Source organism: Ambystoma mexicanum, chromosome 5q, assembly GCF_040938575.1.
Source record: "Ambystoma mexicanum isolate Mex_15411 chromosome 5q, UKY_AmexF1_1, whole genome shotgun sequence".
Classification (NCBI taxonomy): Eukaryota; Metazoa; Chordata; class Amphibia; order Caudata; family Ambystomatidae; genus Ambystoma; species Ambystoma mexicanum.
Window position 1 is genome coordinate 1,266,839,413 of NC_090933.1, and position 15,142 is coordinate 1,266,854,554.

The following is a 15,142-nucleotide window of genomic DNA, read 5'->3' on the forward strand; positions in this document are numbered from 1 at the left end:
CTACGAATGGTTGTGGAGTCTTCCGGTGTCGACATCCTTAATATACCGAATGGCCCACCATACATAAGTCACTCCACCTTCAACTTCCTCAAAACCTCTCTACCGGTCGGGTCTCCTCTGGATATTAGAGGACTCCACTGCCCTCTCTCTAGCATCCTCTCGGCTCAGGGCAGGCTTCTTGGCAAGGCTTCCTCCTTACCAGGTTTGAGTTTCCCAAGACAGGCGGGTTTCACCCCATGGACCGTTTTCTGTTAGTCCCTTCTCGGTTTTTATATTTCCAAACTTGGTTCTCTCCAGCTTAGTAGGATAGTCCTTTGTTTGTTTTGGTGATGTATTCTTGAGGCCTCCTTAGGGCCTTCTCAACCCAGTACTTTTGCTGTCACATGAAAGAGTGGTCCGCATGACTCCTGGAATCTTCTTCTTCACAGTATTTTCAGAACACAATAAATTAGATTGTACAGGAAAAGAGAGAAGGGTCACCATAGCCTACAGTTGTACTGTCAGAAGGTGTTCTTTCAGATCTCATGGATTTCCAAAGGAAAGAGGGTTAGGGAGTTCCACCATGAAACGGGAGTCACTCCCTGTGCGGTCCTCCTGCTTTTTACCACCCCTAGGGGAAATACCTCCCTACCCTCACAGTGAAGGACTCCCCCATGAGGAGAAGTGACGTGATCCTATGATTCGTCACAGCAGACAGACTGAGCCTGCAAACAGGAGAGGAACCTGAATAGCCATGCCTCTTCTTTGATCTCTTTGTGAGGATAGGTAAAATCCTCCTCAAGAGACGGCCACACCGGAGGCCGCTGTCCTGAGCCCAGGCATCAAAGGAGCATACCCATTCAAACGGAGTATCCTCACACCAGGGTCCTGCATTTTTAAAGGCCTTTCATTCTAGTGACAAGGGAAGTTGGTGGGGTTAGAGTAGACCAGGGGGCTCTGTACAGTGGAGGAAGACTTGCACCATCTGGTTTCTCCCTGCCTCTTTCTCTCCTTCCTGTCCCCTCCACCTCCTCTAGAGTTAAGCACTTTGAATGTGATGTAGAAGGGCAAAGTCCACTTCTTTCAAGAGCAGGCATTGGACTACTAAGGCAGGCTGGGTTAGGCCAATCACCTACGATCTTTTACCTTTAAAAGAAGGGGTCTCCCACCACCTCTTTGCATCTTTGCTTGAGAAGATTTCGTCGGACACTGCTGGTAGAACAGTTCTTTCCAAAGTCCTCCAGTTGTGCAGTGAAGTCAGGCGTTCCAAGGCAGACGAGAGCTCACTCCCAAACCATCCCCAGGGACCAGTGGGGGGGGGGGACCTGCTGCTGGAACAAGACCTGCCTCTCTGCCAGCCACAGCAGTACCCAGGGCCCCACCATGTTGGATGACCCCTGCAGTTGTGTGCCAGCCTCCCCGGGTTTGGGAGCATGAGAACAAAGACCTGGATTGGACCTTGCAGCACCTGAAAAACAGAACAGCCAGGATCCCTGTGTTTCTTTGCAGTTTTTGACACCGTTGGAACCAGCCGGACCCACCGGAGCTGCCTTTGACATTCTTCACTCTACGAATCGCCAAGTACACCCTTTCAAACCAGTTTAACACCACACCATGCATATAATGAGACCGGTTGTCCTTAATTAACCCGATATTAATATTTTTAAAGAAAAACATTTCTTCTGTATGTTTGTAATAAATAATGTGAAATAAGGTAAATTCCGAGAGAGTATTGAATTGTTAATCTCCCATGTGGAGCCTTGCTCCTCTTTATATGTGTACTCTGCGGAAGGGAAGGCCTCAAAGACAACTGGTCTCATTATGTGCTTATTAAATTCCAAATCCAGGTTAGACCGGTTTGTTCTTACCCTGGTGTTCCCCATTAGTTCACTACTAACACCACACCATGCCAGCTGAAAGGCATCAGTGCCTCAGTTCAAACCAAGAAGTACTGCTTCAAGTGCATTTGCTTGAACTACTTTTAAACTGCCACCTCTTTTCTTTTTTTTGTTTCTCATTTTTATAAATACTGACTTTCTTTTTATACATTGCTTTTATGCGAGATAAAGGTTTTTATGTTTCATTGTTTCTCTATGTTGTGTAAGGTTTCTTGTTAACTGTAAATGCAACAATAAAAAAAGGGAAAAAAACGGCCTCCTGCTTTATCAACGCCACTACTGTAAGTCAATTGAACGTAGTGCTCCTCGACGCGTGACCTTCAAGCTTCAGCATTGAACAACTTGCGTACGCTGGTACCAGCTTGCCTCCGTCGAACCGAACATGGTGACCACCTGATCCACATCGCTGGAATGATGTTTCGAACTGCAGCGAGCTTACTGTTAAACCCCCAGCTTGACAAATGATCACCACTGGTTCATTGCACCTGTCGCATCCATCCGAAGCCTGGCACGATGTTGACCTCCAAGTTGCATGCAATGGTATTACTGATTGATATCTGCCCACTTGGGCAATAGAGGCTGGGTAGGTCAGTTTAATCCCTTTTGCAAGCTCAAGAAATATCCTTTTTGAACAATGTTGTCTTTTAATGGACTTGTTCTCCCCTATATCATTACCCAGAGTGCTGCATTTATTTAGTCTTTATTATCTGTGTTCCTTCTGCAGTGGTGGGTTTTACAGTGTTTTTTGTTATTTATTGAATGTACATTGTGTGGTTGATTTAAAGTATATAGTTCAATAGAACCTTGATTAGTCATTCCTTTATTTTGAACTGTTATACTTCGCTGTTTGGGTCACTACTAGATCACCTTTATGCCCCTCTTAAGAGCATAGCCTTTCCACGGCCCACATTACCACAAAAGGTGAAAGAGGTAGATCTCCTAACTGTGCCTGTTTTGCCTTTAGGATTGTGCTGGCTCTTGGTTTGTAGAAGTGTTGGGGCCGAGTGGGCGCTTTAGCCTCTACTCACCCGTGGACTCCTGCGCGGCAGAAGCCAATTCTTCACACATTTAAAAGAAAACTCGCATTATTGGAGAATGTTTAGTGCAATGCAGACACGACCGATCTATTGATGCGTACATGCATTCCTCCACAGTACAGGCTGCATCGGTATTATTTATTATGTTAAACACTCCGACTCATGCACAGGATGGTCGCAAATGTTGTAATTTCACTGAGATGTATGGAACGATTTGGTAAAGCAATAATTCCGTTTTAAAGACTGAGCAAACAATCAGGCACATGTGGATAATAAAGCGGAAACTGAGAAAGTTTGCCTTATTTATTATTAATTTATGCATTTGTTGCCGCGCACTGAACTCTTGGGTATCTAGGCACTAGTTACATTAGGTGAGGAGACAAAAGTACAGTGGAGAGGGAAAAAAGGGTTATCAGGTGCTGCCATTAGATATGGATACAAATAAGGTGGTGGTTTGTCCGTTTGGGAGAGGTTGCAGGAAGGAAATGTCAGGGTGCCTTAGGTGAAAAGACAGGTTTTCAGGTTTTTCCTAAAGGTCCAGTAGGAAGGTTCTTTTCTCAGGGCGATGGGGAGGTTGTTCCAGAGCTTTGTGGAAATGACAGGAACGTTTGATCCTTTCCAGGGAAGTTAGGTACTCTGCAGAAGTGCCAGTTTGTGGATTTTAGTAAACGAGGGGGGAGCGCATTAATCCACACGGTGTGAGAGGTACGCTGGGGCAGTGTTAGCGAGGCACCTGTGTGCAATGGGCAGATTCTTGAATTTGATTCGCCCATGGATCGGTAGCCAGTGGGAATCTCTTCTGGCTTCTGAGACATGGTTGTGCTTGGATAAGCCTAGGGTGGTTCGGATGGCATTGTTTTGAATAGTTTGTAGCTTGCACAGGTTTTTGCTCAGAGGCGCCTGCATAGAGGGCATTGCAGTAATCCTGTTTGGCTCCGGTGATGGCTCTGGCTAGGCGGTTGGTCGTGGTGAGGAAGGGCTTGCTCGCATGGAGGAGTTTGGCGGTGTAGGTAATGCAGGTGAAAGGGTCTACTGCATGTCCATGGTGACACGATTTGCAAATACATCGAGCCTACGTTTTCCGTACGTAGCGGCAGATCACCAGGAGAAGCACATGCCACGGTTTGCACTGCCAAAGGATTCAAACGTAACTCACCGCACCTGACTTTCAATTACCACAAGATGGATGTGTCAACCAAGTGTGGGTCACATCGATATGCATTTTGAAATGTTAATGATGATCCATAAAAAACACTAAGAATATAGTGTTATGAGGTACGGAATGGGTGTACTGATGGTGCATTGAGGAAAAAGTGTGGGGGTGACCATCCCTTATCCAGATGGATGGATTGTTTTATGATCAGCACCGATAAGGAGTCCTTATCCTCAAAGATTTCTCAAGAAGAATCGGTAAGGATTGCCCATCTGTTGCTACAACAGAGAAGGCTGAAGTTTATTTAGTGCTTTGAGTTTACACATATACTCGTACACCAATCCATCCAAAAGAACATTGCCTCGTGTTATATTACTCGACTTTATGCACTGCGCAGAATCGCCACCGGAGTAATTTAAAAATCCTCAGCAAACAGTGTGCGTTCTGTCCATCAATTCAAGCAGAGTTCCCGGATCCCCTCCATTACAGGGCACTGCAGTGCCTCAAGGATCATCAGCTATGAGCGTGCTGCTTTTATTCAGACTTCGTTCCCATTCCCCGGTCTCTGTAAGCCCCGGAGGAGCTCCTCTGGTGGTATCAACGCATGGCATCCTGGAATGGTCGGGAAATGGTCATTGTACAAGCACTCCTAACTGCGTCCAACTCCTGGCAGGTTCATTTGCAGTCAAGAGTCTTCTCAAAGACAAACCGGTCTACTGTGTGCTCTTTCGAATGGATAACATTTCGAGCCGTTGATTACATCTACAAGCTGGGCGGGTACACGTTGCAGATGTTCCAGTCCACTTGCAGATCTTGCTAAGCAATTTTGGCACCCCTACCTACAGCGGGTGATTTCGGACAGGATGGAATACTTTCCAGGTGAATCCAGAGAATTCGTGGTCCGCTTAGTGGATCTCTTTGCCTCCCGGCTGAATTGACAGCTACTTCTCTTTTATAGCTGGCACCTGGATTTAGATGCTCTGTCGCCAGATGTGAGCCCTAGGAATTGGCTGTCGGTCTTCTGTATGCGTTCCCTCCATTTGTGATGACCTTCGGGATTCTTCTACGTGCCAGATGTTGCACGGTGCAGGTGAAGCTGGTGGCTCCTCTTTGGACGATGCAGCCATGGTTTCCAGTTATTCTGGAACTTTCTACAGCTTCCCCCTTTCGGCTTCCTGAATACCCACTAATCCTAATGGCATGCATGTTGTCGGGTGGCATGCCACAATGTCTACACCTCATGGGACTACATCTGCAATCACTCTGGATAGATGGGTTTGTTGGATTATGACCTTTTTGGGCACTGACACCACCTGTTTCTGAACAGGTTACTCTAAGCGGACGATGTTGTCCAGGGCAGCCATTCTCCGTGCCTGGTTAGAGGCTATTTTATGAGCACCTAAGTGGTCAAGTGATTTGACTTTTAAGGCTTTTAGTCCAAGCCAGCGGCTCCTTTGGCTAGTTCAGTGGTTGATGTACTTCAAACGGTTGTATTATGAGCCTCTGGTCTTAACATAAAATAGTGATTTTCCCAATAAGTGACGAATTATCACAATTTTATTCACGACACATCTGCATTATCCCTTTGCTCACTCCTACCATGATTATTATGCTGTAGTAGTTTTTTTCTCCTACAGCACAAGATTCTACAGTCCAGAGATCCCAGATGGGTTTTCCCATGGATAATCTGAATCTTTTCCCAGTTTTCTTCGCTTGGTTCTTCTTAGTCCATGCTGCTGCTGATTGTGTACCCGCAAAGAAAAGGGCCTTGCCAGGAAGCAGCTGTGTCTCATTGGTGTGAGAGTCCTGGAGGCGTGGCTTCCTATATTGGCTGCTGATCCTTGAGACCATGGGTTCTGTAGTTTGAACCTGTCCTTTGATTTTCTTCTTCTGATTAAAGCTTTTTCCAGGTGTTGCTGTTGATATAAACTGAAACAACCTTCTGGAAACTGATTAAACAAGCATGCAATAAAAGCGAGGCTTTCCCTGAGGGAGGGCTGGGTGAAAGGAAAGAGGACACACTGGTTTTTGTGGGTTCCGTCGCCCAATAATCGTACACGATAAACATCATTAAAAGGCTGAAGTGCCAACAGTAATTTTGAACACTCAAAACATTATTTCAAATAAAGCAAGAGTATGAAAGAGACCGTGATCAGAAGTACCCCGAAATCATCTTCGCGCAAGCCTCAAAGCACCACCTGTGTGATCATAATGGACTCCAAAGGGTCTCCTCATACAGCAGGAAGTGCGTTGCAGCCATGCATGGAAAGGAAACTGATGCAGAAAAGCTGAACCTATTGCAACCCCTCGCTGGTAGTGTATTCCAGTGAATGTCCCTGTGGGAAACTGTATACTGTCAAAACAATCCCAAAGAGTGTGCCAGAATCACTGAGCACCAGAGCTGCAAACAGAATGAGATTAAGTGCAATAGCCACCACGAATAGGGAAGCGTTATTTGAAGCAGCGGCAAAGTCTGACTCTGAACCGGAATGCACAGGGGGTTTACTGACCCCTGAAGTCCCTATTGTGGAGGAGGACTGGGTAAGCCACTATAGAAAGCTATTTAATACTAAAAATAACATTTTGAGCAGGAGAAATAGCATCGTGGCAACCAGGATGAGGAGGGATGCCTAAAACCAATGACGTTAGGGTGATGTATCACGTATTCGTGCGACGGCCGCGCTGAGCTGCCGCACGCAAGCGCAAACAAGGGGGCGGTCCCACGCAGCACACAGTGTGTGCCTGGAGTCCAACAGAATAACAACATGTGTCTAAGTGGTCTGTATACCCGGGGGAAAGGCCTATGTACTGGGGCTCATCACAGGGTGATTAACACTTACCAGTTAGGGGAGTTGGGAAATGTCCTGAATAGAGAGAAACCATTTAACTCTTCTGAATGGACGGGATCTCTACTGATTTATTCTGCTCTCTAATATACCTGTGGTGCCCATTCACAGTTCAGGTCTGTGTTCTATCTTAAAGGTTACTACATTTGGGCTTACTGCACAAAACACCCATATCCACTTGTAGTGGAAAAGGTTGCTTTAATGTGACCGGCCAAAGCTCACAAATAAATGCCAACCTGGTCCCATGGCCTTACAGACTTACATATCTGTTTTTAACAACTTGCCAAACAAATTTAATAATTAAACATTTTAAATTCCCCCCAACAATTAAATAAATAAATCAGCTGAAATTCCTCCCTGCCTATCCCTTGCTCCCTACCATCTCCTTACCATCTTCTCCAGCCTTCCTTCCAGCTTTCTCCCATCTTCTCCAAGGGGCCATGCCCCTCCATCTTCAATACTTGTTCCCCTTCTTTGCACCCCTGGGGTAGCCCGTTCGTGCAAACAGCACCACCCCCATCCTTTCCCGTGCTATTCCCCCATTGTGCTTCCATCCCCCCTCATCCAAAGGGGCCATGCCCCCGGGATCAAACAACTTTCTACCCCTTCAACTCCCCTCTACACCAAACTCCTCCTTCCTATGACCTGCAGCCAGGCTGACCTGTCACATCAGCAAAAAAATCTTACATCATAGCTCCCCCAGCTAATGCCCCGACCTGTCACACGAAAACTACCAGCCCCCCGCCCAGGCCCTTTTACCTCCTGCCAAAATCCAGAAAAACCACTGTAAGGGAAAAACCAAACATCCCAATAAAATCCTCCTCTCACAGAAATTCACACAGCTAAAGTTCCTAGTAAAGGGGGTGGGTGGGCGGGATCAAACGCTCGTCCTCAACCGCTGTCTGCTTGCCACTTTAAATACCCCCGGTGGCGCACTATGCGCAAGGCAGCTCGCTGGCCTGTGCAGCACCCAAAACAACCCCGCCCGGGGCCCAACTTTGGGCTTTCTGCACAAAACACCCAAACTCGCTTGTAGTGAAAAAGGTCGCTTGAATGTGACAGGCCAAAGCTCACAAATAAACGCTAACCTGGCCCCATGGCTTTACAGACTAACATATCTGTTTTCAACAACTTGCCAAACAAATGTAATAATTAAACATGTTCAATTCCCCCCAACAATTAAATAAATAAATCAGTTGAAATTCCTCCCTACCTATCCCTTGCTCCCTACCGTCTCCTTACCATCTTCTCCAGCTTTCTCCCATCTTCTCCCCGGGCCATGCCCCTCCATCTTCAATACATGTTCCCCCTCTTTACACCCCTGGGATAGCCCCTTCGTGCAAACAGCACCACCCCCATCCTTTCCCACGCTATTCCCCCATTGTGCTTCCCTCCCCCCTCATCCAAAGGTGCCATGCCCCCGGCATCAGAAAAACCCTCCCCTGAGGTGATCTTTCTGCCCCACCCCTACCATTCTACCTTCTAACCCCAAATCTTTATCATTTCCTGCACTTGCACTTGCATATCCAAAAGGTAGTAACTGTTCCCATAAACCGACAACATGGGCAGCAGCTGATCTCCTCAAAGCCCCCCTAAACCCATCTCAAAAGTGCAACTTTGTAACTACACCCAAATTGAGTACCAAAAATCCTTTTCTCCGCCTCCTTCCCAGCCCATTTCACAATTGAATGACCAACAATCCAAATCTGTGGCATCTCCCCCGTCCTCTGAGCCGCATCTGCAATAGAAATGACATTGTCACTTTCCACTCTCCAACCTCCTGGAAACCCGGCCGTCCCCATTGCCCCCATTATTCCCCTCTCAGACAGCCCCTTTTCCCAGGTTCCTAATATACCCTTTGTATTTCCCTGACCTCCACCGACATAAGCTTTTAACCTTATCCTCCGATAACCCCAACCGGCTACCTTCAGATGCCGCCCCCATCCTGAACAAATGATTTCCAAACTTGAGCCGCCGCCACTACCTCATGCTGGAAAACCAACCCCGATAGGCCCCCCACATAACTCCTTCCAAGTCAAACCTGTCCTAACCGGGCACAGCTCCTTACTACCCCACCCCAGCAACACCCAACATCCCCTCCCTTTTTGATCCGTCTTTGACCTCCTCATCTTAATATCCAACCCTGTCTCCGAGAAATAAATATCCTCCCACTGCAGACCACCTTCCCCTCCTTTGCCCCCACCAGCTCAGACACCCTGAACACCCCAAAAAACAACCAAGTAAAACATGCCAACAACATGACCCCCTCCCAAGCCAACCAGCAAACCCCATCCAAAGCCCGGCCTAATCTGGCCAACAAAGCTGGCGAGATTGGCCTCCTGCTGTGCTTCTCCCTCCTATTCTCCCTCGCCCAGCCCTCTAACATCCTGCTTGCATTTCCCCGCTGCTGGGGTGAAAGCCCCAAAACCACTTCCCATAAAAAGCGATGCCCGCCAGCTTCCCAGCAATTGTTGCTTTCGACCATCCTTTGTCCATACACCCTAATAGGAAATTGACCACATCATCCCTTCTTTGCTCATCGGCATCCTCCCTACCCTTCCAGCTACGCACTCCCCCTTTTATGAATTCCGCCCATGCCCTCCTGTATGCTACCCTGGACGCCGGGGCCAGTGAACCCTCCACTAAATACAGCGCTCTCAACTTCCTATCTTCCACAGTTCGTCCGGGATCCACTGTCCCCTCTGCTCCGCTCCTGGTGCCAGTCCACGGAATCTCTGCGATTGAAAACGAGATAATGCATCAACAATGCCATTACCCTTTCCCGGCACGTGTGTTACCTTAAACAACACATTCAATTCCATACAGCACAACACAAACTCCCTCAAGAACCCCGCCACCCTCTGGTCCCTTGCCGACTGCCTGTTCACTACATGAACCATGCATTCATTGTCAATATTGAAATTAACTTTCCTGTTCTTCAATTCCTTTCCCCGCCATCCCATTGCAACCACCAAAGGAAAAAATGTCAGAAATGCTATGCTTCTTCCTTCTTTCAGCCATTGCGATAGCCACTTTTCCGCGCACTATCTGCCCCCCAAAAAATTCCAAATCCCCCCGCACCTGCCGCATCTGAAAATATCTGCACTTCCCATGACACAGGATCCCCCTGGAGCCACATGGACATCCCGTTAAAGCCCTCCAGAAAACGCAGCCAAATCCTATAGTCTTCCCGAACCGCCCCTGACACCCTTACCCGATGATGTGGGCACTTTGCTCCCGCCATCGACCGCGTCATGTTCCTACAAAAAATATGCCCTGGGGCCACCACCCTGCATGCAAAATTCAAATGCCATACTAGCCTCTGCATCTCCACTAATGTCTTCTTCCGTGCACCTACCGCCTTTTCCAGCAAACCTACCAGCCTGTTCCCCTTGTCGTGCGGCAAGCGTGAGGTCATGGCCACCGAGTCCAATTCGAACCATAAAAGATCAACATCACTGCCGGTCACTCAGTTTTGTCCTCTGCCAATGGCACTCCCAATTCCCGCATCAGAGCCTGAAACATCCCTAGCATCTCCTTGCACTTCCTTTCTTTGCCTACCCCACTAATGAACAGAAAATCATCCAGGTAATGCAATACACCGTCTGAACCCGAGCTATATGAAAAAACCCACTGCAAAAACGACTAAAACGCTCCAACAAGGCGCAAAAAAAAAATGCGGTCCTCAAATTGCATTCCCAGCAGCCAAACATCCTCCAGGTGCACCGGCAGCAACCTAAATACCGCCTTGATGTCGCACTTGGCCAAGAACGCCCCGCAACTCGCTGTCCGCACCAGTCCCACCACCTGATCCATGCTCGCGTATGACACCCCACATTCCTCCAGGGCAATAAAATCGTTTACCGACATGCCCTCTGCCCATGATAAATTATGTATCAATCTAAATTCCCCCGGCACCTTCTTGGGCATGACCCCCAATGGGGACACCACCAAATCACCCGGCAGATCTGCAAATGGCCCTATCACTCTCCCCGCTGCCACCTCCTTGTGTAATTTTTCCCTTACCACTTACACATTTTCCCTTGCCGACTTCAAATTCTCCGCCCAACGACGCAACCTAGGACCCTGGTAACCTAACCTAAAACCCTCACGAAAACCCTCACACAAAATCTTCGCCCCTTCCCTGTCCAGGTAAAGCTAAGCCACTTCTGCAAAACCTCAACCTTAACTGGTATAAAATCCTTTCCCCACAACACCTCGTCCCACTCCCCGCCCTCTTCCCCTGTCCCCCTGTTGGAAACATTAGGTAATTGGGTGCCGCCCTGCACACCTGCTGCACTCATGCCTGAACCTACACACTGTCCTTGTGCAGCCTTCTTTATTGAAGGCCCAACATGCCTCTGAGGGCTGACCTCTGCCTCCTCCCCCTTCCCCTTCTGGGGTTGGGTTGACCAAAAAAGGGCCGGTAAGGCATGGGCAAACCACTCGCTGTGTGTACCGTTAGAGCTGGCCTCGTCGGCGCCATCCACTACAGCCAAAGATCCATGTCGCTCTCACCCCACACCGTCTGGCTGTCCTCTGCCATCCTCGCCATAACAGACCCACGCGAAGCCCCCAAAACTCGTGAATGCCTTCCTAATAACATCCATGTAGTTCCACAATGCTACGCACCTCTCCGGGAATTTTTCACATTAGATGTTCGCATAAATAATGAAAGCCGACGTCCAATTCTGAATCATCACTGGCACCTTTGGACGCAGAGGCCAACTCCTTATCCCCTCCTTAGCCCTTACTTCCCTATGTAGGAGCTTAAAAACGTCCACAAATTCTCCCGCCCATATCTTATCCTTTGTTGCCCCCATCAAATGTGCGCCCAATGGCTTCGTAATGGACATATAAGGCAACCTTTTATCCTTCTTGGTTCCTTCCGCCGCCTTCTCCTCTGGGGCCTACACTACCTCAGGTGCCACAGGCTCATCCACCGAGGATACCCTCCTCTCCATCTCCATGGTCCCTGCAGCCCGTAAACCCTTTTCACCCCCTGTCATCTGGGCCCAACCCCTGCCCTTCCTGCACCCCACCTTGTGTCACCTGTGTGCCAAGCCACTGACCTCTCCCCTTCCCGATCACCTCTTTCTGTCCTGTCATCTCCCAGCCGCAGTCTGGTCTCCACTCCAACGCTCCTCATCTCCTTCCTCACTGGGCTCCTGCTGCGAGGACAAAATATATCAGCAGACTCACCTAACCAGTTTCCATTGCGCCCCAGACCCCCTGCTCCTGTGTTTCAACTTCCCACCTCAAACCCCCTCTCACTTTTTCCCTCCTCCTTATACCCATGTACCCTTCATCCTCCAACTGTCCCACATACTCCTCCTCCCCTTCGTCATCACCAATGTATTACTATGGCTGTTGCGAGCACATGCTCGGGCCGGGCAGCTCCTCCTCGTGTGAGCCCGGGGCGTCCACCCCGCCACTCCTTCGGCGTCTTCTCGGCGGGGCCATAGAAACCCCTTCCAGGCCCTCTCCTCCACCCTTCGGTCCTCCGTGCTAGAGACCGTGCTGCGCCCTGTAGTCTGTCCTCGTAAATCTTGCAGAGGGGCCGTTCTTAAATCCTCTCACGTCTCTTCCTCTGGAACAGTGGGGGCCGTACTATGTCCTCTGCCTGAAGTCCTCCTAGTCGCGGAGGAGGTTCCACCCCTCTCCCTCTCCTGCACTGCTCTCTCCTCCGCCCACCTGCACTCTTTTGCAGGTATTTCCCCTCCTAACCCCTCTGCACCGCCGCCCCTCTCTCATCCGCGGCACCCATAACACCCCCCGTCTGCCCTGCACCCTTTTGCAATCCCCTTCCACCCGAGACCGCCACCTGCTTTACTTCCCCCAACACCCTACCTGCCCCTTCCCCCAACCCTCCCCGCCCTGGATGCTCTCCTGGCAACCTCCCTCCGACTCTTTCTAGCCCCATTATCCCAAACCTCCCCTCTCCCGGCTGCAGGGCTGCAAGCCACCACTGCAGCAAGAGCCCCATCCACCGCAGCTCCCCGCTGTGGCCTCCCCACACCGTCCTACTTTTCACCCTGAACTTCGCCCACCGCCCCTAAATCTGGGCTTTGGTAGCCCTGCTGATAATCTCCAGGGCCTCCCTCAATGCCTGGGCATCCACCAAGCCCTTCCTCTTTGACCCTTGCCCCACCTTCCTGCTGCAGCAGCGCTCCTTCACCATGTGAAGAACTGCCCTTTGCTGCGCCTAAAATTACCAGCTGGCTCCTGAGCCAAATGCCTCCCCTGCGAAACTGCCTTGCTGAGTGGGAAAATACCCGTCCACGCAAAAGAGACCTAAATACTTCCTGCCCCCTACCTCTAATTAAACCACCTGAACAAGTAATAAACTATTTGGAACCTGTACCCTTACTTCCTACTTATTTCATATACCGGTATTATTATTATTATTTTTTTAATATTTATTACCCTGCGCAGGCCCCACCACGCTGGGAACCACCTGTGGCGTGCGTGAACAACGTTTGCCCACAAAAACAGAAGATAACGCAACTTCCTCCCTTTTAAAATCAACGTGTGCGGTCCTTTAAGGGCTCCTTCACTGCCCCCCAGGGGCCGCGGCGTGTCACCACATGCAACTGACAGACTCCAGCTGCCCGCCCGGCAGGAAGAAAGCCGCCCAGGAGCTTCTGCCGTTCACACCCTCGCACACAAAACTCCCCCACCCAAATGGCCCTAATATTGAGCACCTCTGCCCGCCCTGGCCCGGTACCACAGCGGGCCCCACCGCCCAACGGCCCACGCAGTCTCTAGAAAAGAAACCCACGCTACTCGAAAAGGAAAAGGGAAAAAGAAACCGTTGACGCTATGCGCTCTCAGCGAACGCACAGCGCTGCGTATCTGACTGCCTGTGGACCCGCTCAAGACCCCGGTAAGAGGGTGGGCTTTATCTACAGCGCACCCGGCTAAATTCTATAAAAACCCTGCACAACCAAAAGTTTCTGATAATCTACCTACCCCACCCCCAACAGCTGATACCTCAGCCACTAGACCTGCCTCATCTCCAGAAACCAGGCTGCGAGCTAGGCCCCACGCAGGGAAGGCTTGGGAGCAGCAACCTGGGACAACCAGACAAACGCTCGTCCTTAACCTTCGCCTGTTCCCGAACCTTCCTTGCCCCCTAAACACCCCCGGCGGCGCACTGTGCACAGGTCAGCTGGCTGACCTGTTCAGTGCCTAAAACAACCCCGGGGGGAAACGCTTTTCGTTCCCATCGGGGTCCCCCTTCTTAGAATACAGACTGTTTAAGTGCAAGAGTATGCTGGAATGTTGCAGGAGTGTCAGTTGGAAGAAGCCAGTAAGAGATGTAGTACTGTAGCTGTAAGAAGAACTTAACTAAATAAATATTAGCTGTCACAACATCCTTAAACAGCAGTCAAGATTCTTATTTCACTATACAATGCTGGCAACGAGCGTTCTCACACTAGTGCAGCTGAAGTGGAGGTTTTGGTGAGAGGACAAACGGACCTACTGGCGGTGAATTTGGTCCTATGCTAACAGGGCAAACGGAGATGGGTTCCAAGACCTGGCCCACAGAAGCGGAGTGCTAGCCACGGTTCGGGATTGGGTCCTTCAGAGGTGGAATTTGATTGGTGCTTCGTCGGCGGTTATCCATTGGTTGCTGTAGTGCGCATGAGCTTGTGAGCGTGGATGAGCGACGGCACTGTCAGCCTGCGACATGCATGTACGACGGCACAGTGTTGGTTGCCAGGTGACTATCAGCAAGTCCTCCTGCCGCAAGCAAAACCCTGATACGGAACAAGTAACATGACTGTTGTAAATGGTAACCTTGCACACGAACAGCGTAATGTTGCTATGCAGCGCAGAGCTGCAGAATCACCCATGGAAGAGTTGTTGCGACCATAAGATGAAGTTACGGGCAAACAGACATGCGAGTATCCAGAGCGTGCAACTGTTCGAGCAAGAAGTCTATTAAACGCCAGCTGACAAAAAAAAAAGTGATGAAAAATTAAATAAACTTGAATGCCTGAATGGTCATGACAAATATACCAGGCACAGCGTTATATCTTCCACAGGCAGGTGAACCCCTCATAAAGTGGAAGGATTGGAAGGAGGACTTTAAAAAATGTGTTTTTAGCAGTATATGGTGCCAATTATTCCACTGAACACAAGGCTTATTTATTTATTGTTATATAGCTTAATATAAAAACTTTTAAAACTGTTAGAGAGCACGGCACCTAAGGTCACTTGGCC